The sequence below is a fragment of the Ursus arctos genome, unplaced genomic scaffold (assembly GCF_023065955.2).
Source record: "Ursus arctos isolate Adak ecotype North America unplaced genomic scaffold, UrsArc2.0 scaffold_18, whole genome shotgun sequence".
Classification (NCBI taxonomy): domain Eukaryota; kingdom Metazoa; phylum Chordata; class Mammalia; order Carnivora; family Ursidae; genus Ursus; species Ursus arctos.
The window spans coordinates 8,755,153-8,781,080 of record NW_026622852.1 but is presented as its reverse complement, the minus strand read 5'-3'; the positions used below and the strand labels follow the sequence as shown (position 1 = coordinate 8,781,080).

Sequence of the window (25,928 nt, the reverse complement as noted above, 5' to 3'; positions counted from 1 at the left end):
AATTCAAGTATATGCACAAAGATAGAAGGAGAAATGTTATCTCAAAGTCTAGACCAAAAAAAAAAAAAAAAGAAAAGTACAATTGGCAATCACATGTTTATGACCTGCGTTCTTTGTCTATAAAGGGTTAAAATTTATAGAGTGATTTACAAAGTGGAACTCTTGCCCCAGCCCCAAATACCTGCCTCTTCTCCATTGCCCCCCAACAGAATTGTGTACAACATTCTATGAACATTCTGCCAGTTGTTCAGGTAAAAAAAAATCTAGGTGTTATCTTTAGTTTTTGTCTCTCATTTTTAAAAATTAACTTTTACAACAGTTTTAGGTTCACAGAAAAATTTAGAAGGTACAGATATTTCCCATATACCCCATCTCCCCGTTATCCTCCTCCCCCCAAGAGTGGTACATTTGTTACAACTGATGAATTTAAACTGATGCATCATTATCAACAAGAACCCATGGTTTCCATTAGGGTCCATAGAATGTTGCACCCTCTGTGGGTTTTGATAAATTTCTCATGACATGTGGCCACCAGTATAGAATCATTTAGAGTAGTTTCATTGCCCTAAAAATCCTCTGTGCTCTGCTAGTTCATCCCTCTCTTCCCACCAACCCCTGGCAATCACTGATCTTTTAACTATTTCCATAGCTTTGCCTTTTAAAGAATGTGATATTGTTGGAATTGTATGTTTAGTACGTAGTCTTTTCGGACTAGCTTCTTTCACTCAGTAACATGCATTTAAGGTTCCTCCATGTTTTTTCATGACTTGGTAGATCATTTCTTCTTAGTGCTGAATAATATTCCACTGTCTGGAATATTCCATTGTCTGAAACCACAGTTTACGCATCCACTCACCCACCCAGTGACACCTTGGTGGCTTCCAAGTTTTGGCAATTGTGACTAAAGCTGCTACAAGTATTTGTGTGCCAGTTTTTGTGTGGGTATAACTTTCAAACCCTTAGGGTAAATACCAGGGAGCATAATTGCTGGACCGTATGGTAAGAGTATACTTAGTTTTGTAAGAAACTGCCAAACTGTCTTCCAAAGTGTCTGAGCTACTTTGCATTTCCACCAGCCACGAATTAGAGTTCTTGTAACTCCCCGTCTTGGTCAGCAGCTGGGATTGTCAGTGCTCTGGATTTTGGCCATTCTCTAAGTATATAATGATATCTCATCATTGTTTTAATTTGCATTTTCCTGTTGACTGTAATGTGGAGAATCTTTTTTTAAAAAAAGATCTTATTTATTTATTTGACAGAGAGAGAGAGAGAGAGAGAGGGCGCGCAGGCAGGGGGAGCAGCAGAGGGAGAGGGAGAAGCAGGCTCCCTGCAGAGCAGTGATCCCAGGACCCCAGGACCGTGACCTGAGCTGAAGGCAGACACTTAACCAACTGAGCCACCCACGCATCCCTGGAACATCATTTCATGTGCTTATTTTTGCCATCTGTAATTTTTTTTTTTTTTTGCCATAGTGTCTGTTAAGGCCTTTGAAACATTTTTTTAATCTGGTGGTTTGTTTTTTTGTTGTTGAATTTTAAGAGTTCTTTGTATTTTGTGTAACAATCCTTTATCTGATGTGTCCTTTGCAAACATTTTTTTCCCAGAGGGTGACTTGTATTCTCATTCTCTTGACACGGTCTTTCCCAGAGCAGAAATTTTTAATTTTAAATGAAGTGCAGCTTATCAATTCTTTGTTTCATGGATTCTGTCCTTTTATTTTATTTTTTTAATCAAAGTATAATTGACACACCATGTTACATTAGTTTCGGGTGTACAGCATAGTGATTCAACAACTCTATACGTTATGCTATACTAGCCATAAGCATAGCTACCATCTGTCACCATACAATGCTATCATAACACTTTTATCTTTATGACTTATTAATTTTATAACTGGAAACCTATATTTCCTACTCCCCTTCACCCATTCTGCCCATCCCCTCTCCTCTGACAACCATCAGTTTTTTCTCAGTATTTATGAGTCTCTTTCTGACTTTTGTCGTTTGTTTGTTTATTCATTTTTTGTTGTTGTTCAGATTCCAGATAAAAGTGAGATCATATGGTATTTATCCTTCTCTGACTTATTTCACTTAGCATAATACCTTCTAGGTCCATCCATGTTGCAAATGGCAAGATCTCATCCTTTTTTATGGCTGAATAATATTCCATTACACGCTCATGCACACACACTCTACATCTTTATCCATTCCTCTGTCGATGCGCGGTTGGGTTGATTCCATATCTTGGCTCTTGTAAATAATGCTGCAATAAACATAGGAGTGCGTATATTTTTTTCAAATTAGTGTTTTTGTTTTCTTTGGCTAAATACTCAGTAGCGGAATTACTGGATCACATGGCAATTCTATTTTTAAGCTTTTGTGGAACCTCCGTACTGTTTTCTACTGTGGCTGCACCAGCTTTCATTCCCTCCAACAGTGCATAAGGGTTTTCTCCACATCGTGCTAATACCTGTTATTTCGTATTGTTTGATTTTACCGTCTGTCAGGTGTGAGGTGATATTGTCATTTTGATTTGCATTTCCCTGAGGATTAATGATGTTGAACATCATTGCATGTGTTGCTTGACCATCCATACAACTTTTTTTTGGGAAAACGTCTACTCCTCTGCCCATTTTTAAGTCAGTTTTTTTTTTTTTTGGATGTTGAATCATGTAAGTTCTTTATACATTTTGGATATTAACCTCTATTGAATATAGCATTTGCAAATGTCTTCTCCCATTCAGTAGACTGTCTTTTCATTTTGTTGATAGTTTCATTTGCTATACAAACTCTTTTTATTTTAATGTAATCCAAATAGTTTATTTTTGTTTTTATTTCCCTTGTTTGAGGAGAGATATCTAGAAAAATGTTGTGAAGGCTAATATCAAGGAAATTACTGCTTACATTTTCTTCTAGAAGTTTTATGGTTTCAGGTCTCATATTTAGTCTTTAATCCACTTGAGTTTATTTTTGTGTATAGTGTAAGAAAGTGGTCCGGTATTATTCTTTATTGTGTAGCTATACAGTTTCCCCAGCACCATTTATCAAAGAGACTGTCTTTTCCCTATTATATATTCTTTTGTCCTTTGTCATAGATTAATTGACCATAAAAGCATGAGTTTATTTCTGAGGTTTCTATTCTGCTCCTTTGACCTATGTTTCTATTTTTGTGCCAATTCCATACTGTCTTGATTATTACAGCTTTGTAGTATATCTTAAAATCTGAGATTGTGATGGACCATGACTTTTTAAAATATCATTGCAAACTCAGGGTCATCTAGAGTTTCTCCTGTGTTATCTTCTGGGACTTTTATAGTTTAGTATTTTATATTTAGCTCTTTTATCCATTTTCAGTTTTGTGAAGGGCATAAGATTGGTGTTTTGATTCATTTTTTTGCATGTGGATATCCAGTTGTTTCAGTACCAGTTGTTGAAAGACTATCTTTTCTCCATTGTATTGCCTTTGATCCTTTGTCAAAGATCAGTGGCTATGCTTATGACTTATTTATATCTATTTTTGGGCTCTCTATTCTATTCTATTGATCGATTTGTTTGTTCTTTCACCAATACTACACTGTCTTGATTACTGTGGTTTTATAGTAAATCTTAAGTTGGGTAAGATCAGTCCTCCAACTTTGTTCTTTTTCAATATTGTGTTGGTTATTTTGGGTCTTTTGTCTTTTCATATAAACTTTGAATTCAGTCTGTTAATATACACAAATTAACTTGCTGGGATTTTTAAATGGACTTCATCGAATCTATAGATAAAGTTGGAAAGGACTGACATGTTGACAATATTGAATTTTCCTATCTATAAACGTGGAATGTCTCTCCATTTATTTAGTTCTTTGATTTAGTTAAGAATTTTGAGCAGAGTTTTGATCAATATTTTATAGTTTTCCTCCTATAGCTACCATAGATATTTTATTAGATTTTTATCTAAGTATATATTTATTTTTGGTATGAATGTAAATGATACTGTGTTTTCAAAATTCACATTCCACTTGTTCATTATTGGTATGTAGGAAAGCTGACTTTTCCACCTTGTATCCCATAACATTGCTATAATTGTTTCTTAGTTCCAGGAATTTTTCTGTTGTTGATTCTTTCAGATTTTCTATAAAGACGATCATGATATATGTGAATAAAGATAGTTTTATTTCTTCCTTCCAAATCTACATACCTTTTATTATATTTTCTTGTCTTATTGCATTATCTAGGACTTCCGGTATAATGTTGAAAAGCATTTGTGAAGGAAACACCCTTGCCTTGCTCCTGATCTTACTGGGAAAGCTCTGAGTTTCTCATCATTAAGTGTAATGCTAGATGTAGGGTTTTTGTGTGTGTGTGTGTGTGTGGCTATTTTTTTTTTTAACCAAATCTAGGGAATTTCCCTCTATTTCCAGTTTACTGAGAATTCTCATCACAAATAGTTGTTAGATTTTGTCAAATGATTTTTCTGCATCTATTGACATGATATGTGATACTCTTCTTTAGCTTGTTGATATGATGGACTACACTTTCAAATGCTGGACCAGTTTTGCATATCTGGGTTAAAGGTCCTTCACTCTTTGCATCCATCAACAGTGCAGCTCTGCCTCCAACACATTCCTCACATCTAAACACTACTACTCCCTTGCTTTTCAGACTCTAATCCACCATCATATCTCTCCTAAATCGTGATAACTTCCTAGTGACTTTCTCAGTCTACTCTTGCTATGCCCCCATATCCATTATTTAGAGAGTGAAAACAATCCTTTAAACATGTAAATCAAATCTCAAATCACATCTCCCCTCTGCTTAAATGCTCCAAAAGCCACCGTTTCCGGAAGGATGAAGTTCAATCATTTTCTTACTGCTTGTATGATATAGCACCTGTCAACTTCCTTGATCTTTCCACCACTTTGACACTCAAATTTTAGATTCTTTTTTCTATTTTTGGAGTAAAACAGGTTCTTCACTGTTTATAAGGTTATTTATGAATTGCAAAATTTTTCTCTCTATTTTTAAAAATCTATATTACCATGTTTTTCTCGTCTAGTCCTCCATTGAATCTTGGCTGCTGCAACCAGATAAAATTTTTTCTTGTATCTGTATCTTGTATCTTGTATCTTGTATTCTGCAGTAGACAATAACTTCTCCAGGTCTGTCAAATAGTTGTGTCTAGCTTTTCCTCATGATCTACCTGTGTGGTTCTTTTTGTTCTTTGAACAAAAACGTATCCTGAGTTAAAGTCTCCACACATGGCATATTTTATTACCTGATCTTTGCATAGCTGTCCTCTTCTCAACATTTGGGTTCAAGTGCTATGTCCTCAAAGAGCCTTTTCTGAACACCCCTTTAAAATAGTCATAGGCTCATGTCCCCACTGCTGTTGCAATATCGCTTTACCCTACTTTCTTTCATACCTCTCTTCTACAAATATCTGTGCCACAGAATGTCCTGGGTAAGAGAGCAGCAGAACAACAGAATTCTACATCCTGGTCTCATGGGACTTACCTTCTGGTTAAGGAGACAGACAATGAATAGATACTTATTAAGTACATAGTCTATCAGGTAGTGGGAAGTGTTGTGGAGAAAAATAATGCAGGGAACAGAAATGCGAAGCACTGGGATTAACATGAAAGATTTCAACTTTAAATTGTGTGATTAGAAAAAAGAAATAAATTGTACGGTGAGAGCTTAGAGAAGGTCTCACCAAAAAACAAAAACAAAAACAAAAAAACAAAAAAAAAAGCCTAAAGCAGGTGAGAAATAGACTTACTCTCTGGGGAGGAGCAAGAGGAAACCTCAAGTGCAAAAGCCCTGAGACAGCAGCATACTTTAGGTGTTTGAGTAATAGCAAGGGGACCTGCCTGGCTGGAGTGGAGTGAGCAAGGGGGGATAGGCATAGAAGATGAGTTCAGTAAGGCAAAAGGGATGAGAATAGGCAAGCTCCTGTAGGACATCAAAGGGGCTTTGGCTTTTCTCAAAATAAGATGAGGCCCTTTTGGAAGATTTTGAGGGATATAATCTGAGAGACATGATCTGACTTACTTTTAAAGGGATCTATTTGAGTGCTGGGTTGAGAGTAGATGATCACAGGGAAAGGTCAGAGGACAGAAGACCAATGAGGAAGCGATTGCAGTGCTCCAAGTGAGACATGCTGGTGATTTGCACAGGATCAGGGCAGTGGAGGGGGTGTGAACTGGTCATGTGATGGTGCATTTGCATGTGAAATGCGAGGGACGAGCTGAGTTAGGAAAGATGCTAAGCCACTGGAAGAATGGATTACCCCTAATGAATCGTGGAACACTGCAGGTGGAACAAGTCTGGGGACAGGGTGGGAAAGAATATGATTTTGCACACGTGACGGTGAAGATCGATGTCAAGTGGGCAGCTGGATACAGAAGTCTGGAGTTCAACATGGATGTGTGTGTGTGCTGTGTGAATTTGAATATGCATATGGTTTTAAAATTGTCTTAGAATAATTTAAGAAATATATTTAAACATGAATTTGAATCATATTCTTGCAGAATTTCTGAGCTATAATTGCAGAACTTGCATGGAGCTCAGTTTTAAAACTCAGCATACTGTTGATGTAAAAAGTACGACTTGATACAACTATCACGACCAATTTTTTTTTTTGATCTGTGGTATGGCAAGAAGAAACTATAGAATTTAGCAATTCATACCCAAAAGGGGCTTATCTTAATGATATTTTTATTCCCTCCTGTTGGATCCATTTCTCAGAAAAATGTCTGGATTTTTCTTGTATTGTTGAATATGTGATGTGAACCAACAATTGCTGACAGGTGCTCTTGATGGAACATGTGCAATGGCACAGAGCACTCACTCCTTTTTAGGGTTTTATTGGCATGACCCAATGAAGGGATTTTGTGTGATGTGCAAGTCGCCATGATGTACTTTTTAAAAATAGTGTCACTGACACATCCACCAAAATAAATTAACCTTCCTATCTTGACTGATTCACATTTTGGAAACAGCAACTTCACATACCAGTGATGAGATGAGCAGAAGAGCTGGGTAGGGGTGACAAAGCAAGAGCCCAGCAAGAAGACAGCACTGTGATAGGCCTTTTAATAGAGCAGTTCAGAGGCAACGAGCATACACCTAAATTTATATCAGCCTAGGTTGTAATTCAAGCTCTGTGGCTTTATAGATGGGCAGGACCTAGCCTCTCCAAACTCAAGTTTTGGGAACTAAGATATACTAGGGAACAATTACAACTCTCTGGTGAGAGGAACTAATGAGCAAATGCTTGCAGAATACTTGGAATAGCACCTTGCACATAGCCAGGCCTCAATGAGTGGTGGCTGTTGTTACAATAAGTCTTTTGTTTCAATCTAAAGAGTTTGGTCTTTTGTGACATCTGAAGAGCGTAATGGAAAGACTCAATGGTCTCTCTCTCTTATCTTCTTACATCCAATTCTTTTTTTTCCCCATTCAAGTCTTTAAAAAAAAAAAAAACCCAAACAAACCATTTAAACCACACATTAATTTCCTCCAGAGCTTAGTTGCAGAATGTGATTTGATAAGTTGTGGGCTGGTCTCCTCAGATTCAGGGAAAGCTTCTTGTGAAAGTGAGCCCAAGCGAGATGCAGGAACATGCTTTTGAGCTGAGGTGATTTCAGATTGTCATCTCTTAATTGGTGAGCAAGACTGTCACCCCAGCCTCAGATTTAGCCAGGACAGAGAGTCCTCGTGAAAACAGGTCTCCAGATCATTAAATCTTATAGTTGAAACCCTTCCACTGTACACTTGAGTGTTTGACACACGCACAGTTCATCTTTCTTGGCTGTAATTTGGACTTATTAAGCATTTTTGTAACACTTTTTTTTTTCTAAGTTGGCTGCTTTTCATTAGCGATTCCTCACATCACTCTCTGTGAAAGGTGAATACAACAGTCCATATTTTATAGACAAGGAAATTGAGGTCCAAGTAAGGCTAGTGTGGTTTGGCTGAGGACACCAGAAAATTAAACCCTGGAACTCGTAACTAAAGCCAGAGTGCCTTACTGTTGAGTCATGGTTGACTTTATCAAGGAGACCATTCTTCATAGATGATTCAACAGCTTCAAATAAAACACGAAAGTGATGTCCCCTGCCCTCCCTGAGAACACAAAATACTTCATAATTTTATGCAGTTATGATGTTGTAACCAGAGTGATCATTCGAAAATCAAATCTGATCAAGTCACTTTTCTATAAAGGTCCTGGTTTGAGTCTGGGATCAAGTCCAATCTTCCTAATGACACAGGCAGCATGCTCTGTACCCCTCTATGTCCCCACTGCCAGCCCCACCACTCGTCCTAGCATCTTTACCATAGACGTGCCAAAGACTGCCAATTCTCTTCATGTGCCTTTGTACATAAAATGGAGGAAAGAACCTTGCTCTATCTCATTTCCTCCCCTTTAGTTACAGGTCCCATATTCCAGGAAGTCTCCTTATGCTTCTCAAGGCCCCGTTAGTTGGCCCTTCTGTACACCCAGTCACACATGATATTTATACCACTTCAAGCACCAGAATTGTATCTTAAATTAGCCATTCCCATGAGACTACAATCTCCTTAAGGACAGAGTCTTGTCCTTGACCTGCTTCATTGTAGATCCCCGGTTCCTCGCACAGCGCCTGCAAACAGTGGAGATCCAATCCACATGTGTGGAGTGCATGGATAAGCAACATGCCTTGTGACTTGTCATTTTCCATCCCACGAAATTATAAGGTTGCTAGACTTTGTGTCAGACTGTGTGACAAATGCTAGAGCTACGATAAGTTATGGTTTGACACTTGAACAGTGGAATTGTTGGCAACTGCCAAGAGGGAGGTGAGGTGAGCTATGAAGGTTACCAGTGTAGATGTTCGGCTGAAGAAATTTCTCATCCAGGTCCCTTGATCTTTAGAGGTATAATCAGGGTGACCATACAGTTATCAAACTGGTACGAGTTTGCGAGTGGATGTGGGCACCATCGCTAATTTTACCTGGAAAGTCGGTGTCTCCTGGGACTGTTTCGGGCAAAGTGAGGGTGTGGTCACTCCTGGTACATGGATTACCCAAATGTGCTCTTAGTCCTGAGCTGAATCCCTGGTTTAACAGATCCATCTCAGGGGCACAACGCTGTTGCTGGGCAGCAAACCTCAGAGTTGCACTAACTGAAGAAGCAGAGGGACATGTAGCAGTCACTTTGCAGCATATGGCTTGACAATCCTTTTCCTGCAGGAGCTCTAAACATAGTGGTAGTTAGAGGTCCATGACAGTAGCAGGTGAGAGAGGCAGTTCAGCAGTAGTTCTTTCGCTCAGTGAAAGTTTTGGCACCTGGATTTGGACACGAAGAATGTTAACTAGGGAGCTGAAAGATTTCCAGATCTACCAAATCGCTCGAAGCTGCCAAGTTGGCCTGAGAACTTTCCTTTGTAAGTGGGATAGGGATGATAGCTGAGACCACTCCTTAGCTGGAAAATGCAATTTAAACATATGTTTAAAAAAGCACTGATTAAAATATTACGTTTGCAAAGCCCTTCCGTGCTCCCGAATCCAAGGCTGTGCCAAACGCTTAACTGCGCAGAGGGTGATTTCTAGGGCAGGATAATAGCTTCCCCGTCGCTGCAGTGTAGGTCTCGGCACTGGCAAGAGTTTAGGAGGTGAAAGAGGAGGACTTGCACATTAGTAATAAAGGTGAAAATCCTTGACACTTAGAAGGTGTCGAAATTCTGGTGAGCTTACTTATCTTGTTTTGGCAAATCTCCCGAGTACCAAACGGAAGATGGCATGTTCCCATTACTAAATTTCTCTTTTCTTTCCTGATAGGATTTCTCCCAATTTATGTCCATCAACTATGTCTGGAGAATGTAATAATTCGTAACTAACAAATTCGTTGGTAGAATACAGTACTAACGGTCACTGTAATGACCGTGGGTTGGAATTAGGAACTCTCTTGTATTAACAGAAGATTAGGAAACAGATTACCATTTCAGCTGTGCCCTACAAACAAACATAACGGAGAGAGCAAAACAAAAAAATAGAAAACAAAACCCCTCAAATGGCATGAAGCTAGTTGAAATCAATCGAACCCTAGACTTTCAGCTTCATAGCTCATCTGATCCTTTTGCTAGTTTTGTATTAGTCTTTCTAGAAAGTCCTGAGCTGACAGTAGGTACCTTTGTACATGGTCCTCTTAATTCCCTCACTCAAACTTCTAGGCCAGCCTCGTATGGTTGTGCTAGGACTGGGTTCCTCCAGGAGGAATAAAACCATCAACAAGACAAACTACAGGAAATGTTAGTTGCTACACAAGTCAATTGTACCGGCTCTATGCCATGTACTTTTATGAGAAAGAGTACACTGTAGACAAAAAGGAAGCAACTCTCTGCTTGGTGTAAAGAACTGTAATTGACAGGATGTATATGAATATAATGTAATCAGGAAGCGAAGTGTGGCTTATACCCTTTGACTTTCCATTGTAAAACAATAGAGGACTTTCGTATGTTCAGAAGGACAGAGGGGTTTAGAACAGGAACTGGAAAAAAAAATAGTCATCCTTTCAATGACAGAAGAAAACAGCACTGGTTACGAACGTGTTTTTAGTATTAAACGGCCTGGGTTCCTATCACAGCTCCATTCATTAGTCGTGTGACCTTGGGGAAGGCACTTAACCTCTTAGCTTCAATGTCCCCATCTTCAGAAAATAGGAATAGTAAAAGTAACTACCATACATGGTTTGGGTGAGTATTACATAAGATTATATATAAAAGCAACTAGTAAAGTATTTGACACAGAGTCAGCTCGATAAATATCAATTATATGTTCAAAACCCAGTTATTTGAAACCATGGCTGCAATTTTTATTTTAGGTTGTGCTTGAATATATGGTTAACACTCGTGTATGCTTGTGTCTCAGTTTCGTGGTTCCCTAAGGACAGTTAGTCCTCCAACAGTGCATTGTGTCCAGGTCAAGAAGCCCCTGAAAACAAGGGAAATCCAGAGATTCCCCCTTTCCCAAAGTACTTTGGTGGGCCTGGGTCCTCCTTCCCCACTTGGGTCTGTCACAGCTCGCTCAGAGGCGCAGATTGCCGAGGATCGTTCTATTTCTTAAGAATGCCTTTAAATCTTGTATATGCACTGTTGCTATGCTACTGTGTTTTTAATTTTTTTCTCTTTTTGTATTTTTATTCTAACGCAAGAATCAATAAAGAGGCCAGGTTAAATGTCACAAGATGTGGATATTGAGTTTCCTGAGAAACCATATATTTGGATGGTGAATTGGCACCAAGACCTCTCACCAGACTCTAAGAACATCTCGTTCTTTTTCGCTTCATTCTTCTTTTCTCCTTCCAACAACTTTAACCACAAGAATACTCACCACTTTCTACTCGTGTTGCTTCCCTTCTGTTTCATTTCTTCAGCCCTTCCAACTAGTTTTTAAGAGATTCCTTGTATTATATTCCTTCTGTCTGAAATACAGCAAGTGATAGGCTGAAGTAAGAAGTAAGGAGATTTGGAAGGGAATTCCGAATCTTCTGGTAATTTATTATTATCTTAGTCTTCTTGTTAGTCTCCCTGAGTCCCAGCTGTGTAAAGATGCGGGAATAAAATCTCACCTCACCTTTTTCATAGGATTGTTAGGAAGACAAAATAAAATATTAGGTATGCGAACCTTTTCAAATGCTCTTATTATTCTTGAGGGAACTCTTTGTCATTAATTGCATTTATATAATATTTCAAAATAAAGAATAAAAAAATTGTAAAATACAAATATCCTGGAAAAATTTTTTTAAAATTAAGGAAAATTGAAGGTTGTGTTTCCTTGTGAAATATGCCTGGACTGACCTAGTTTTCCTTCTTCTATTTTTTAAAAGGCTTAATTTTTAGAACAGTTTTAGGTGAACAGAAAAATCTGACACAAGGTACAGAGCTTCTTCTAAATATTAAACTGAAACATGACAAAACTTTTTCTGATTTATCAATCCTTAAAAGATAACGTTTCTCCTTTGATAGCCTAAACTTTTCTTGGATTTTTTTTTTTTTTGTCTGTTTGTTTTATGTAAGTGGAAAAGTAAATAGCTGGAAAAGAGGCCCGTTACACTTCCCTCTCAGCAATCTCCATCTACTGTGTAAAGTGTGCTTAAATGTTATTTGCATAGCGGCTGCCCTGGTCAATTCCTTTTTTTTTTTTTTTAAAGATTTTATTTATTTATTTGACAGAGATAGAGACAGCCAGCGAGAGAGGGAACACAAGCAGGGGGAGTGGGAGAGGAAGAAGCAGGCTCATAGCAGAGGAGCCTGATGTGGGGCTCGATCCCATAACGCCAGGATCACGCCCTGAGCCGAAGGCAGACGCCTAACCGCTGTGCCACCCAGGCGCCCCTGCCCTGGTCAATTCCTAACCCCTACACCATTCTTGATGACCATGAGAAAATTTCATTTATCGTATGTTGGTAAGGAGCTGGAATAGACATAGTTCAAGAAATGTGAATCTGTTTATTAGAAAATTGGGTCTAATTGAAGGCTATTTGTTTTCGAACAAGTAATTAGCAAATTAGGTCAAATTATTGACTGGAGTAGTCTTTCTTTGTTTTCCTTTTTTCTTTCTGTTTTCCTAAACATGGACCTCTTCAGCAGTATCCAGATATAAAGACCACTGAAATCACTAGAGAGTGATTCAAAAAGCCAGAAAAAGTCCCAACAAAACTCTCTATCGTGATCCAGGTACTGCTCTGGCGGCTTTGTATTTGCTAACTCATTTGAAAAGTACAGAAACCCTATGAACTCTATCTTATGAGCCCCATTTTATTCATCAGGAAACTAAGGCTCAGAGAGATTAAGTCATTTCTCCATAGTGTGAAGCATCCCGGTTGAACAACTAGGGTTTCTTGTCACGTTTGCTTTTAGCGAGTCCTGAGAAAGTCCAGCAGCCTCTACGCTCAGTCTGGTGGGTAATTTACTAGCAGGTGCATGCAAATGGAATGTGCATTCTGTGAAAAGAAAATAGAGAATACTTCAGCAAATGTTCCTCCTCTTCCGCAACAATAATAAACATCATCATCTTACTTTATGCTGAATATTTCCTGTATCTCACCGCACTTAAGCTTTGCAGTAACTCACTGAGGTGGTCTCGTTAGCCCTACTTGAGACTCACTGTGGTGAATTGTTTGCCAGTTCAAATGAACGTGGTTCTCAGACTCCCGAGACCATGGCCTCTGTCTGTGTCCTACTGGTGTTTACCCACCTCTTCCCTGAAGGAATGATCTCCTCAGAAATGTAAATCATCAGTGTGCCATGCAATATCTCCCACTGCAGCGTCCTTTTATCTCTGACTTTTTGGTGGGGCGGGGTACTGTGGGAAGCTGGCGCGACTCTCCTGTCTTTTGGCCATGTTGGGGACCTTTTTCAAAGACTCTGTCAGGATCTTAGGGATCCTTTCCTTCTCAAATATTGTCCTTTACTTCTGATTTATGCCACAGAAACAGAGAATTTCTAAATAAACAAGCAGAAAGTACGTTGGAATGACTTCATGCCCAAGTCTCTGATTGCTTGCACAGATGACATCTCGGCTCTGTCTCACCACACATTATTTTTTGAATCATTTTCCCTAACCCAAGTAAGTGTCTCTGGTAACCAAATTTTGGTTACTTCCCCAAGGCAACCCGAGGTTTGGAAACCAAGTGGGCAGTTCCAAGTTCTTAGTGGATCGTTCCAAGGCATGCAACCACAGAGCTAAGGTCAGACCCCATTAGAATCGGGGGGGGGGGGGGAGAGACTATGTGGAGAGAGGTTCAGGTCTTTCCAATGTACTGGAATTTAACTGGAATGAGCGAAGGCAATTTCATTTTAAAATCTTTCCCCCCTGTCACCTCATTAACACCTCCAGTGAAAGGCAGCTGTGAGACTGTTAACTCTTTCCTTGCACATTCTTGAAAGTGCTATTGGCTGGGAACTCTTGTCCTTGTGAGAAGACACCCTGCTGTCACCAATCTGGGTATCTGTAGCATTGAAATGAGGGTTTTTCCAAGACTTGTATTTATACCCCAATAGTGCACCACTCCATAGAGTGAGACATGCATTTCTGCCAGATTTTGCGTATTTCGAGCTACTCCTCCATCAGCTGCAGTATGTTGGGGTTTTGGAACTTGGCTGCCTCAAATTCTTTTTGGAAATAAAGTGAGAACGTATGTGAACATTCATTAAGTTATTAACTCATTCATTTACTCATTCACACTTTTAATAAATCACATTGGATGAGTGTCTGTTACATGTCAGACAGCATGTCAGCATCAAGGAAAAATAAGACACTGTCCCTTCCCTCAAGGAGTTTGCAATTTAATGTGGGTTTAAGTCATTATTCCAATATAACGTGATAAAATTAGGATAAAAGTGACTATGGGAGCACAAAGGGAGAGGCCGTAAAGCAGGGTAGCCCAAGGGAGGTCAGAGAAGACAGAAGATACTTGACTGGTTTTGAAGAAAAAGTAGGAGTTAGCTTATATGGAAAGAGCCGAGACGGGAGAGCAACATGGGTGAAGTCAGCAGCAAATGGTTTTGGCATGATGTGAGAGGCAAGCTTTGAGTGCAGTGTAGTGAATATTGGTGTAGTCGGGGCTGCTACATACAGCTCAGACCCCCCCTTCAGGATTTAAACATATGTTCTGTTGGGTGCTGGAAGGGGTGATGGTTATAAGTTCTCAGCTGAACCTTTTTGGGAATTTCGTGGACCAGAGGGAGCTGCCTTGTCCAAGTTTACATCCCTTCCCCTGGGACAGTATGTATCCAAGATACCGTGATATGAAGACCAGTCCTCCTTACTTCAAGATAGACAATTCTGAATATCTATCCCAATTTCAAAAGCTCCCAGTAAGATCTTCTGAAGCCTCTGCTGTAACTGCACCGTAATTCAACTTCTCTATCTAATCCTGCTTACCGCACTTCTTTAATTTTAATTTTTAAAAATTTATTTTAAAATATTTATTTATTTATTTATTTATTTATTTATTTATTTATTTATTTTTGCTCACCACACTTCTCACAGCTGGTGTCCTCTGGCAAAAGGTACGAGAAGGGATCAAAAAGTTCAGAGAAATGGGTATGTTTGAGTGGAAATATAAGGCTGGAAAACCTGTCAGCTGACTATAATTATCAGGAGGGTTGGGTGGACACCCTGTTTACTTAAGCGATCAGGAATATGCTGGTAAGACAGGCTCCAGCATCGCTGAGAAACTCAGTGGTGGCTAATGGTAGGGGATGTTGTTAGAAAACTGGGTTTACTGATGGCACTGAGCATGGTAGAATTCTAAGTAATAGAGGCCAGGGGTGACATTCAATATTGGAAGCAACAATATTTCTTTTTTTTTTTTTTTAAGATTTTATTTATTTATTCGACAGAGATAGAGACAGCCGGTGAGAGAGGGAACACAAGCAAGGGGAGTGGGAGAGGAAGAAGAAGCAGGCTCATAGCGGAGGAGCCGGATGCGGGGCTCGAGCCCATAACGCTGGGATCACGCCCTGAGCCGAAGGCAGACGCTTAACTGCTGTGCCACCCAGGTGCCCCAGCAACGATATTTCTATATCGAGTCACAAGATCAGAATGTCAGCTTGGTGGGGAAGTTATGGAGATGGTCAATGGAATATAGTGACCCTAGGGGCAAAACAGATGGAAAGCCCAATAAGAGTACTGCTTACTCTTACAGTCAAAAGAAATTAAGGATGGATGATCAGAAGGTTGAGTGCCGCCAACTCCCTTGCCTCATCTCCAGACCTGAGACAGATTTTGGACCTGCAGCCCTGAAAGACATGCCAGATATACAGCAGGAGCTAAAAGAGGAGGAAAAGCTTAATCTTGGTTCATGCATGGGTCAGCTCAACATGTGAGTGCAAATTAAAAATAGACTCTGGCTGCATTATAGTCCCATTCAGGGAGGACATTAATGGGGCCATAGTGAAAAGAAACCCTTCCGAAGAGCAGAGCTTCTAATGGTGTATCCGGTCATCTCTTTTCATGGAAATAGAAGGAGTCCAAGATAAAAATATATACAAACTCATGGGTAGTGGTGAATGGGTTGGTTGGTTGGTCAAGGGCCTGGAAAGGGAAATGTTAGAAGATGTGGTACAGAATGATCTGGTGAAGAGACATGTGTACAGACCTATGGAATGGAGTACAAGGAGTAACTACCCTCGTGTTATGTGTTAAAGCCTCCAGAAAGCATCCACCAAGGAAGAAGCAATAGACTTCACCAGTTGACGTTAGCCAGCTCTCTCTCATCAACGTAGTAGATGCATGAATGAATAATTATATTGGAATGGAAAAGGCTCTTCATGGACTCAATTGCATGGACTGCAACTCACCAAGGCTGACCTAGCTATTGCTGGTTAATATCCAATGTGTCAGCAACGTAGATCAATGCTCAGTAGCAATCACTGCTACTATAACACAGTCCTTTGAGGAGAGCAGGTCCTGTGTGGTGGCAAGTTTGTTGCACTGGAATCTTACATCCCGGAAGGGACACCATTTGTCTTGACTGGAATTGTCACATATTCATATATGAGTTTGACTTAGTCATCGTTACAGTATACAAACACCAACAAAGACTCTCATATAATATCATGTAAGACCAAGGCACACTTTTCAGCAAAGGAAGTGACGTGGTAGGATACGACCATGGAATACACCGGTTCTATCACTCACCATACCCACCTGCCAACGTGACAGGTCTATGCATTGGCCTAGCACAAGTGAAGCACTAGTTTAGAGATGATACCCAGGAAGAATAGAGCATCATCCTCTAAGACGTACTACCCACTCTGTATCAGTGATGATTAAATGTTGTTCTGTTTACAACAGGAAGAATGCATGAATCCAGGAATATATGAGTGGAAGCAGAAGTGAATTTTTTTATCATCACTTCCAGGGACCCACTTGGGAAATTTGTACTTTTTCTCTGTGCAACACTGGGACCCGTGTATTTAGGATTCCTGGTTTTCAAGGGGGAAATGCTTCCACCAGGAGACACAGCAAAAGCCCCATTAAACTTTAGGCTATTGTTATCATCTGATCACTAGGCTTCCTTGTACCAAGTGACAGGCAAAAGAATGGAGTCACCATCCTCCCAGGAGTAGTTGACCCTAACTATCAGGGGGAAGCAGGGATGTTGTTATATTAGGAATGCAGAGAACTGTATTTTTTACCAGGCGATCCAGGGAGTATCTCATAGTACGCCCTTGCCCAAGGGACAGAAGTTATGGCAAAAGCCTGAGAAGAGCTTGGAAACCAGAGTCACAGAAGTTCTTTTAGGGATGAAGTTCTGAATCATTAAGCTATCTAGACCAGCAGAGGCATTAGCTGAGAGTGAGGGGATTTTGAAAAAATGACAGAAGAGGGGATGATAAGAATTAGATGCAGTGGTTGGGGCTGAAGTTGTGTACTTTTTTGAGTAAGTTTCTGCAAGGGAAGAGACCAACCAGAATCTAGGATTTGCTGTTCTAAGAACTTGTGATATGAAACAAGTGGGTCTGAGAGATGCCCGGGGTGCACTGAAGTGGTTGCTGCTGTTGGTGCGTTATCCAGATCTGCCTCCAGAGCTGAGGTGCTCAGCCTCAACTATTGGACATGTTGGTGGCTCTAGGCGGCTGACTGAGCCCATATCCAGGTATTTTCCTTAGCCAAAGACAGGATGCTTACTTGTATTCCCCTCTCTTCTCCAAGAGTCACCGGCTTGTAATGATCTGTCAATATCGAGGTCTCAATGTCTAGTCTTCTTGCCTCAAGAAGAACCATTTCAAATTCAGGGTTTCCTCTAGAATTACCTGTGGCTTCTGTTACTACTGCATGTAGTTCAAATCCTTCTCTGCCAAATGCTCTGCCCCTTCTCCCTCTTAATATTGAAAGTCCTTCCCAATAAATCCCCTGCATATATATATCTCAGAATCCGATTCCTAGGAAACCCAACCTAAGACAAATGGGTATGTATTAGGGTAAAGGCTACGTTATTCTCTCAAAGAGAGCTAAACACGAAATAGCTTCAGTAAGAAAGAATGTTATTTCTCTCTAGTGTAAGAGTCTGGGTGGTCCCGGCTGGTATGCAACTCTGCTTCCTGTGGTTATTCAAGGACTCAGTTTCCTTCTATTCTTTGTTTCATCCCTTCCTTGACTGTTGCCTCATTTAACTGGTTGAAGCAGTTTTCTCACTATGTTCCAGACCATGGGAAGGGGCAAAGGAGTGTGGGAGAACACATGTGTTGCTTTAAGGCTCAGACCTGGGTTTCGCATACCCTTTCTTCTCGCATTGGGAGGACTTAATCATGGGTCATACCTAGCAACCAAGGATGCTGGAAAATGTCAGGTTTCTAACTTACATGCCTTGCCTCAACTCTATAGAAGAAAGAAAGAACAGGTTTTAGGGATAATGTTTCCAGTATAGGTAAGGAGGAGAGGGTGGGAAGCAGAAATCATTTCACGTATAAATAGAGCACTAAGGTAAGGTGTTAGAACTTTCTTTTGAAAACCGCGGAGGGCCATCAACTATGGTAGGAATTGAACAGCAAATAATTTGCGAGAGAGAATTTTACTGTGAGGTGAGCCAACAACTATATTAGTCTTCATGTGGAAATGCTGTTTTCTCATGGTATCTTTTATAACAGATGTGATCTCTTGTCTGAACATAGTTGATGTTTCTGTTCCCTACGTACTCCTCACCTGAGGTAAACATGGATATTGCTCTGTCAGAACAACTGTGAATGAGTTGTTCTCAACTTTTTTTGAATGAGGAGTTAACAGAGCGGTTTCCTCCTTCTTATTTCTCCAAATCACAGGGTTGGGGGGAGGGTAAGTCTCACTAAGGGTGAGACTTAGTGCATTAAAAAAAAAAAAAAAAGAATGTCATAGGCTAAGAGATGGAGAGGAAGGAGTGTGGAAGAGAGAGCCCTAGTGTCTTTTGGGTCAAGAGGTCTGAGCTTGGCCTTGCCCTGGCTCTGCCTCTAGGTTTATGATTTCTCCCAAATTGCTTGGCTTCTCTGGCATTCACCTCTAAATTAGGTTGTTCAACGAGGTAAACTGGAAGTTTCCTTTCAGTTTAGAAATGTACTTCGATTTGAATAGGCATTAAAACTGAAGGTGGGAACCAGTTAGGTTGGAACTCAAGAGATGTTTGTTGAATTTAATTAAATTTTTGGTTTTAATTCTAGCTCGGTAAATCATTGCTTGACCCTCAGCCCACATGGGAAGTGCACCCCCCAACATCAAAAGAGAAGCAACAACAAACAACAGCCTACTGAATGTTCTATGAACTCTACTCAGCTGTCTGAGGAGATGAGTTTTCTTTATATGCCTGTTCCAGAAACCCGTTTCTCTGAACGGTGAACCACAGGGAAGTTCCAAGAGAAGGCCCATGGATAGCCAATGGCCACCTGGAGTCATCCATCACAAAGGTTTCAAGGTAAGGAGCACACAATGGAATATCTAATGTGCTCTTCTCCTTGTGGTATTGTGATGTCTGTGGGACAGGAATTATGAGAGATTGGCATGTCGACTAGGCGCAAACCAGGTCCTTGGCTGGCATTGAGTTTGGGTAGCAGAGCACATTCTCAGTTTCATGTAGCTGCCTTGGGAGCGGCAGACACATTTCCGATGTCCTGGGCCTGGCTCACAAAGGAAGAACAGTGGTTATTGTCTACCATGGCAGTGGCTTCAGGACCCGACGACAGGGGTGAGGGACTGAGGCAGCAGGCAGTCAGCTAAGTTGGAAATTCACCAGAATACCAGGGCTCACATTGGCACAAAGAATCATATGCCCTCCTCTTCTGCTTGTGACCCTGACACTTCAGTTTCTCCACCTGCTACAGGTTCAGTCTTAAATGACTTTAATAAACCCTAGCCGTCGTCTGAAGGGCAGGGATTACACATTTGCAATCAGCATCCGTAAGCAGCAAGATCTGTGCGCCCAAACCGGCAAATGCTTTGATGGCAAGTCCTTCCTTTTCAGATACTTTTGAAAGGCCAATCAACTTATAAAGTTGAATTTCCCCCAGATTAGTGGTCACATCAGCACTTAAAATGCTAGCAGGGGAAAAAATATGTTTCATGTTTGTTTTGAACCTGGGGGGGTAGGACACCTGGCCCTCTGCTATTACTGGGACACTGTGTAAGAGTCAACTGGGGCACAATACAGCCCTTATTCTGAACCAGAGCCCATCTTTACGCTGCAGTAAGAAGACAAAAGAGGATTGTTAGCACTTAAAGGCACCTTGACAGAGGCATACCGCTCTCCTCTTTTATTAATTGCCCCATCTGCGAAGGGAGAGCTCTCTGACACAGGTTGGTCAGGACTCTTAAAGCCCTTAGTCTGCTTCCTATTGGTTTCACCTGTGTTTGTGTTTGTTCTCAGTCGGCAGAGATTCCAGGGAGAAAATGAACCGCCGCAGATCGATTGCAGTCCCAGTCATGCAGAAGACGTGGTGAAGCGTGCTGTTGGATTTTGATCTGGTTTTAACCCTTGCCGGGCAGTTGCCCTGGCTTCCCAGCTTTTGTTTGCCTCGGTGTGTGTTCGAAGCCTCGGAGGCTAGAGGTAAAGGGAGGAGAAGAGGCAGCAGGATGCCCTCATTTTAGGAAATACACTGTTTCCCCTTTAAGTCATTCTGAACACAGAACCTTGCAGTTGCAGTCTGGGACAGAGCAATAGAACAGCCAGAAAGCACTAGAGAGAGAGAGAGAGAGAGAGGGAGTGTGTGTGTGTTATTGCTGCCATGAAAAGATATGCCTTGTTTATGCAGCCAGTGATAATTCTCAACAGAAGTACATTGACAGTGCAGGCAGAGTCTGGGCCCCCCTGACAAAAGACAGACCAACCAAACTCGACGGTTTACTTAGGCGACCATTCTCCCCAGGATGATTTGTCTTTGTCTTTTCCTTTCTTATTTTGTTTTAAAGAGATTCGGTAAGATTGAGTTAAGGATGTGGGGTCGATTTCAGCCTCAGCTTTGCAATTTCTGCATCTAGCCTGGATTATGTTACAGCCATCATGATGCTGGGATATTTTTCTCTGTACAGTTTGGAGATAGAGGAGAGAAACAGGAAAAGGCGTGGTGTCTCCTCTCAAAGTTCCTTTATAGTGGGGTCTGGAGGTTGCATGGATATGTATGTGAGACAGAGACAGAGAAAGAGAGAGAGAGAGGGAGAAGAGGGAAAAGAGAGAGTACTACACAGCCAAACAAAACTTTTGCCCCTTGATTATGCTCCTTATCTTCTCAATGACAATATTTGAGCTCGCTGCTGTTTCCCGAAACTCCAGGAACCTAAAGACGGAGACCGTGTAGGGAGGAAAGAGCCCTCATCTCGCTGTACAATTGGGGAGGGGGATGCTGAGCTTCAGGAACGACTTTTTGCAGCTTTCTTGGCCCCTGAACTCACATTTTCTGTTCTATACCCCTCTTTAAGATGCTGAGGCCTGCTCTGCTCAGTTAATTGGGCCTGTCCCTCTCCTATCCTGTCTTTCCTGGGAAGGAGAACTGTATCCCTTGGGGCTTTCGCTGTTGGAAGCAATGGAAAACACAGTCTAAATTGGCTTATATAAAATGGTGTTTTATAAGTTCATGTAAAAGTGTGGGGGCAGGGCTGGATTGAGGACTCAGAAGTGCTCGGGAGCTGGTCCATTTCCATCTCTGACCCATACCTGCTTTTTCTAAGTCTGGTTTCTTTCTCAAACTCCATATGTTGGCATGATGACTGAATTAGTCCCTTCCAATGTCATGTCGGCAAGGCAGGAGAACCTGGCTTTCTCCTTGTAGCCCCAGAAAATGTCTCACCAGGTCTGGCTTAGATTAGTTCATATGCACAACCATGAACCAGCCCTGTGGCCAGGGGAATGCAGGTCTCTGGCCAAGACTGAAGTGATCATGTTCTTGAAGCTGGAGTAGAAGGCAGCCTGAAGTTGATCTGGGAAAAGGCTGTTTCTAAGAGAAAGATCTGGGTACCATTGTTAAAGGAAGAGGGAACAGAGGCTGCTTGTCCAAACAACAGTCCAAAACTCATCTATTGCAGGAGTCTTAGATGTTTAAAGGGGACAAAAGGAAATTTGGTCAGTCAGCTCCATAATGTATGTATGCAGTGTGAACCTGTGTGTGTGTGTGTGTGTGTGTGTGTGTGTGTGTGTGTGTGACAGAGCGAGAGAGTGAGCCTGTGTGAGGGTGTGTTGGTAAGCATGCTGGCCCAACATATTAACTTCAGAATCAGATGTCCTGGGCCTCGATCCTCATTCTGGCAGTAACTAAATTCATGGACTTTTTGATGAGCCACTTAAAATTCTGGTTTGGCTTCATTCTACAGAGATTTGGGGTGGAGTTAACTCAGCATCATTTCTGAGGAGATAATTAAGCACTTTGTCAACGCCCTCATTTGTCTATTTTTGCTTACCCCTGCCACAAATAAAATAATATCTCAGGGCAACTGAATAATTGCTTAAAAACACTTGAGGTCCTCTCGGCTAATATCTCGAAGGTTGTCCAAAATCCTGCTCTTCTAAGTTACCCCTGTTTCAGAAGGAGAAACTGCTCTTCCTCTCTTGACAGATCTTCTGCACCGTCCAAGACCCCTCTTGTTGGGAGAATAAGTTTTGCTTACGCAGACCCAGAATGACTGTGTTATACGAAGAACGAGATGATTTGTCTTTCAGTGAAAACATCTTTGGCTGCATGAAGCGTATGCCCCGCCGCAGGAATCTCTTAGTCCACAAAACTTTCACCTTCCCACAAATGTTTCAACAGCTGGGACGCAAGGTCCCATTCAGAGACAAATGTGCACACCACATTTACAGCCTGAAATTCAATCTCTGGGCATCACTTGATTAGAATGAACATTATGGTGCATTGTAATTCTTTTCATTTAAATAGCAGCCAATAAATTTATACCACAACCCATCCCCCAGCCCAGAGCATATTCAAAAAGGTTTTAGTTAATGTTATTTTAGCCAGCTGGCATCTAAATATTTACTAAACTCTCCAGGTGCCCAAGGCAAGCATACCCCAGTATTTACAGGGTTGGTACACACACACACACACACACACACACACACACACACACACACACACGAAAAGTCACACACGTGTTTTTGTGGAAATTAAGAACACATTTCCGTTTCTGTTCTTAAAAAGTGCTTCAGTAGGGTGTCCTGCTGCCCAAGGACCATCTCCTCTGAGAGTTCATCTCTGTTAAGCAATTAGCACAGTAGGAGCTCAAGAAACATGAGCTATATTAAAATGATTGTAGTTATTATATGATTTTAATTATTAAACAGTATATTTGGTAATGTTAATTCTATTGAACTTTTTATTTTTCGAAACTAGGAAGTTCTTACACATGTTTAGATCAACTACTCAGGTAATCTCATTGACCCAAAGAGAGTAAATGCATTTGTTATTATTCCTGCAAATTAATCTAGAGTAAATACACAACTTTTTTGGATGTTTACAAACTTTTTTCCTAGAATGTTCCATATACTCTGGCAAATGTGCCTTCTAGCAAAGTACGGATCTTGCTGAATGAATATTTCTCCCCCTACCCAGTCTCACTGAGGACACTGCTGGTCCCACCTGCTCTTCCCCCCCCTCTTTTACACGGTATGTATCACTAACATAGCATATCATTGACTTTACTGTTCATGTGTATTGCTCTTCGCTGGCCTTTCCTTTCCAGAATGCAAGCTCTGTGAAGGAAGGTGTCTTTGTTTCTTTTGTTGACTGATGTGTCCCAGTCACCTTCAGACCCATTTCTTTCTACCCCAAATAACATTACTTTTTTTAATGAAACAGTATAGGTTTAAAACTCTATTTCTAATAAGAGAGGAACTGAAATGTTGACCTTGGTCAGCCTTCTCTTATGACCGTGCTATGCGTACCATGAACTTTTCCCACCTTGGTGCATTTGGGACTGGACAACCATTCTGAACTTGTCCTTGTGGGGTTCAGAGCACAGAATGAGAAGGCTGACTGTGCAAATGCCCACGATTGCATATCTCGCTGGTGTGTTGGTTGTGGAGTAGGAACTGAGTAGATAAAAGAGGGAAAATGCTTAGTGATTTTCATCACCCAGACCCAAAACTTTTTAAATTTGTGGATATCAACTTGATCTCCTCTACCTCAGCAGACACCAGGGTTCTCTCGTGTTTCCTTCCCTACATCTTCCCTGCACTCACTTCTCAGGATAGCTGCTGACCTGCATGTGACAAAACTCCAAAGTAAAGGTAGTTTAATTGAGATAATAGTTTTCTGACATGAGAATAAAGCAGTGGTAGGAGGGTTGGGATAGTGGCACCATGGGGACATCAGCGAAGCAGGTATCTGTCAGCTCTACTGTATCGCATGTGTGGCCCTTGTCTTCATGATCCAAGATGGTGGCTCAGTGTGAGTCTGCAAATCTGTGCTTTAGGCTGACAGTACTATGAAAAAGCAAGGAAAAGTGGGGCAAAAGAAACTCCCATATAACATTTCTGCTGTAATTGAACAGCCAGAACATAGTCTAATGTCCATAACTATAAACAAGGGAGGCTCGGACCTGTAGCTTTTATTCTGGATGGCCATGTGATCAGAAAAATTGGGGGTTTCTATTAAGAAAGAATGAGAGAATGGAAAATGAAGTAGGCAATTAGCATTCTCGGTCTAAACTACCTCTTTAATACTTATGAACGAGACCTTGGATTATTACAATCACTGATGAAGTGCCTCTGCTTTCTTCTCCAGAAGCTTAGAATGACAACCTAATTGTTGCAAGAGTATTCTCTTCATTTCATTCCATAGCTCAAATACTTCAATAATTCTCAGTTAATAACTGGATAAAGTCCAATCTCACTGGCCTGAAATTTCAGGAAGTGGCATTGTATGATAGAAAGAATTTGGCTTAGAAACCACCCCCAAAACAAAAAGCCCCAAACCCAAGAATTATTACTTCTGCATGGTGGGTGAGTGGCTCCTCTTCTGGGTTCACCTGGGCTCACCGGTACAGTTGCATTCAGCTGGAGGGATGGCTAGACTGGAAAGTCCCAGAGGTCCCCACTTATCCCTGGGAAGAGATGCTGTCTATTGGCTGTGGTGCCTCGGCTCTGCTCCATGTGGCCTTTCAGCCTCCAGGAGGCTAGGCCTGCTGCTTTATATTGTGGTCTTAGGGTAGTAATGTTTCAATGGACAAAAACCAAAGCAACAAGGTCTCTTAAGACCTAGACTTGGGAGTCATGAAATGTCACTTTTGCCACATTTCCATCATAAATCCAGTCCTGATTAAAGGGAAGAAGAAAGAGTACATTTCTTTCCGGAAGGAGAGGTAAAGACAAAATGAAATGAGGAATGCTTTCCAGGACAGCAGGAATTTGTGGGTCCCCCCCCATCATAACAGCTCTGTGACCTTTGACAAACCATTTAATGTGGCTGAAACCTCAGTTTCCCCATTTGGAAAATAGGCAATATAACCACCTCTAGCATACTTCAAGATGTAAGTGATATCAGGCTTTTAAAGTGCCTCGGGGCCCCCAAGTATTTAGTTGGGTAAGGAGTCTGACTGTTGATCTCAGCTCAGGTCTTGATCTCAGGGCTTTGATCTCAGGGTCATGAGTTCAGGGCCCAGGTTGAGCTCTGTGCCAGGAGTGGAGCCTACTTAAAAAAATAAAAAAAATAAAGTGCCTCAAGTAAGACACTCAGTACAATATGAATTCTGCCTCCATTCAAAATTCTTCCAGGTCCCACTGACCATGTGAACACTGCACTCCTACGAATCTCATCATGGTCCTCTGAAACGCCAGTGATATTCCCACTGAGTGTTTCTACCATTTACTTTACCTGAAACATTTCCTCCCTGCTTCATTTCTTAGTCTACAGAACTTTATCTGCATTTCAGGATATCAAGTCCCATTTCCTTCATTAGGGCTTGACCCTTCAGGTCACCATGATTTCTTGGCTTTCTAAA

General features: G+C 41.1%; 1 long non-coding RNA gene across 1 annotated transcript in view; it reads left to right on the top strand.

The window, feature by feature from the left end:
• LOC130544013 (uncharacterized) overlaps positions 1–23,679 on the top strand; it is a 51,907-nt gene extending 28,228 nt beyond the window's left edge. Inside the window, exons 3-4 of the long non-coding RNA XR_008959864.1 lie at positions 19,169–19,419; positions 20,368–23,679. This is a non-coding gene — a long non-coding RNA (uncharacterized LOC130544013). The remainder of the gene's footprint in view (positions 1–19,168; positions 19,420–20,367) is intronic.
• The last annotated feature ends 2,249 nt before the right edge of the window (positions 23,680–25,928 follow it).